Source organism: Sitodiplosis mosellana, unplaced genomic scaffold, assembly GCF_009176505.1.
Source record: "Sitodiplosis mosellana isolate CC-2019 unplaced genomic scaffold, AAFC_SMos_1.0 Smas_scaffold_10, whole genome shotgun sequence".
NCBI classification, from domain to species: Eukaryota; Metazoa; Arthropoda; class Insecta; order Diptera; family Cecidomyiidae; genus Sitodiplosis; species Sitodiplosis mosellana.
This window is the reverse complement of record NW_022595252.1, coordinates 183,467-187,021: the sequence shown is the minus strand read 5'-3', so window position 1 is coordinate 187,021 and position 3,555 is coordinate 183,467. Positions and strand designations below refer to the sequence as shown.

General features: G+C 33.2%; 1 long non-coding RNA gene across 1 annotated transcript in view; it reads right to left on the bottom strand.

Annotated features, from left to right (window-relative positions):
- LOC129567256 (uncharacterized) overlaps window positions 1-1,203 on the bottom strand; it is a 1,447-nt gene extending 244 nt beyond the window's left edge. The window contains exons 1-2 of the long non-coding RNA XR_008687837.1: window positions 814-1,203; window positions 55-736 (exon numbers count right to left, since the gene is read on the bottom strand). This is a non-coding gene — a long non-coding RNA (uncharacterized LOC129567256). The remainder of the gene's footprint in view (window positions 1-54; window positions 737-813) is intronic.
- Between the last annotated feature and the right edge of the window lie 2,352 nt (window positions 1,204-3,555).

Sequence of the window (3,555 nt, the reverse complement as noted above, 5' to 3'; positions counted from 1 at the left end):
AAATGAAGTTATTATAAATTATCACTTGAAAAAAATTGAACTGAATACACCAACCTGTATTAACTCGAAGCAAATCAAAAGAAAAATAAAAGGAATTTCGTACTGCCAATCGAATCGAATGAAAATATAGCAATGATTCAATTTTGTAGCGATGATAGCAACGAATTGTTTTCACTTCGGTGGATGCGAGTTAAAAACATGTTTTCTATTTGTTCCAAAGTGTTGACTGTTGATAGATCATATTTGGGAGACTCTGTTTATAATATAACTGTTTATTTTAAATCAATTCGTGCAATTACCGCCAAAGTGTAATCAACTCCGTAGCAGAAATCGATTTAAGAGAATATACTTTTTTATCACGTGTTTATGATTCATCGGTTGTGAATCAAAACAAAACGAGCAAGAAATATTCACAATTTTGATAGCAAAAATCACTTCTTCTATTCTTAGACCCACATTCCTAATGGAATTCAAATACTTACTCGAATTTCACCTAAAAAGTATTTATAGCTTGTATTCATGTGATAAAAATGTAAAAACTTCAACGAAAACACTTGAATTTTCGCTGGCGTTTTTCCAAAAGATTTTTTTGGATAGCTTTTATTCAATGCGTCTCTTTGAATGAACAGGGATTTTGCATCTTATTTGTCATCGAGTTGTAAAAACGACGGATGCTGACAGAATCTGACCATCAAAAATATCTTTGAGGAAGTGGTTCACCATCACGGAAGAACTGCTATATTTGAAAAGGGGGAGAGGAATTTTGTTAAATCGATGTCCGATTGTTAAATAAATACTTAAAAATACACTTACATCCGGATATGGGCAAATATATCGGTAGCATCGCATACAGGGTCTCGGTACATGTGGCTGGAAGTTCACCGTTTTGAATTCTGGTGCATTACAGAATCGGCATTTATAGTATCCAAGCCATCGGTTGTAATGCATGATTTCAGTTTTCTTAACTTTCTTCGAACGGACGGAAAAATCACCAAGAACTCTTATTCACCAGTACTGACCAAATTCAACTAAATTCTTATCAAACGGTCCGTACCTTTCATACACAACGAAATGGAAAGAATAAAACGCAGAAGAGAACTTTGATACAATATGCGAAAAAAACAGTTTCAGTCAGACATACAAAAAAGCACAATCATCACCATAGTGTTTATCAAGAAATCGATTGGCTGTCGAAAAACGCGAATTTCAGTTTATAATTTGATAAGTGAAGAAATTGTGCACGAAACGAAATCGAATCGAACTAAAGCAAACAAAAGAATTGTTTTCACTACACTGTCTGTCGAAGTTATAAACACATTTTTATGCGCACTAATGCGTTCATACATTGCGTTTGAGAAACACCATTCACAAAAGAGCAATTTATTTTAAATGAGTCTAGTGGTACGAATCATGCGATTTTCTCCAAATATGAATATCACTGTAGATTTATGTCCGTTTATACCTTGAACGCATTAAGAAAGTACAATTTTTCCATGATAATGATACAATTTTACATTTTCGTGATTCACACAGCTTACGATTCGATTTACAGAACAAGGAATTTCCTAAGGTCGTAGTCTTAAAAAGTGATTCAATGAGAAAAAATTGAGAGAATTTTGTCATCAAAACATAAACATCTAAAAAAAACATTGCGTCACCTTGAAAAGAACAGCTACGAGAATTTCATTTGGGTGATTCCAGAAAAAAACTTCAAGACTTTTGCTATTGTTTCAATTGATTTATAATACGATAACAAAATAGGAAAATGGCCAAAGTCATTCGAACAAGTTTCAATCAAATCCAGAAAAAGACCAAAAAGTCTGTTACCTGAGCCCCAGTCATTTTGATTCAATTCAAATCAGAAAAAAGTTGGAATCTTTTACTTACAGACTGTTGTCTAAAAATTCACGATGTTTTCTGAAAAAAAAGTCCATTTTGAAAGTCAAAAGTAGGAGAACAAACATGATTGTGATTCACAGTGTTTTCATAACGATTTTATTTGAATCATAAGTTAAAACAGCGATTATATTTCATTTCGCTGACGATGTTCGGAACCGATTTATCCGAATTGGAATTTCAACGCCTACATTTTGGCCTTTTTGTTTCCATTTTCCACATTTGACTGTAAAATTGAGAACGAAAATCGAATCGATACATGAAATAAAGGTTGAAAATACAGTTGATTTTTCTCACAATTTCAATTCAAAGAACAGAACGTTTTTTTTTCTCAGTAAATAGTACTTACTGCATTTTTCGGTGTGTTATAATTCAAACACGAAGGGCACTGGCGTAGTTGCAATCGTGCGATGTTAGAAAATTCATACTTTTTACTGCAGTAAATGCATCTATAAAATGCTAGCCACTGATCACACATATTCAAACTAACTTCTCTTAACGAATTCAAGTACAGATTTGATACAGCTTCGAAATGAAATGATACGCTGTGATGTCACACACAATCGCTGTTAAAATCAAAACTGTTGTTCCAGTCGAACCAAAAAAAAATTGTGTCTGAAAAAATTGAGCGATATATACTCAATAATATTGAACAGCTGATTCGAGCGAAAGAAAACAGCTGGGATAAACCGAAAACTAAACGACTTTCGTCAAAATAAATATTTGCTTAAGAATCTGGCTCATCAATTTAGGCGATCATTTTACACGAAGTGTTCTGCTTTGTATACGAAACGATGGGCAAACGCAAAATACGACTTTCGATCACAGAAGAGCGGCTTTCGATTCAAATCGAATTTGAACACTGTTCGAAATTGATATTGATTCTTTTTTTGCAACATAAAATACTTACAAATGGTACACCATTTTGCTTACGGGAGAAATGGTAAAAAAATAATCCGATTCTTTAGTTCATTTTATTTTTATTGTTTATTACATTTTTCAAAATCAACATAAGGAACATCTGACAGAATGTGTTTTTTCATTTTATAGTTTTTCATAAATGATTTTAATTTTGATGTTTTTTCACAAATTTCCGAAATTTTCGTTGTGAAACCGTCCATTCTGGATACCTCATCGCATGTCTTATAATTTCCTTTCCTCCTTGTAAATCTAAACATTATAGTGACCTTATTGAACCACTTTTGGGCTGCTAAAAATTTCAGTAGCTTCAACGTATTTTTTTCTGGAGAAACATAAAAGGAAAAGCCGTTTAATTGTAACGAAATGAATTTCATATTTTGGCGTATTATGTTGAGTTTTCGGCGTTGTTGTTCAAACATGTCCTCATAACAATGCCATGGCAATCCTGAAAAACGAAGTTCAAGTCTTTCTATCGTTGGATGTTTTAAAACGAAATCCAACCAAAATTCTGCTTCTCTAGACCTGCACTCCACTGTCAATGTCTTTAGTTGCTTAAAGGAAAACACATCGATTGGACTCACTGCACTTAAACCATAATAGCTTGTCACATCGAATGTCTCAATATTATCGAATAGAATCTGTGGTCCTTCGAAGTCATGTGCATGTTCAAGATAGTAAGATGCATGAATACTTTTCAAATTCTGCAGTTGTGTGCTTATAGACTCCCAAATACGCGGC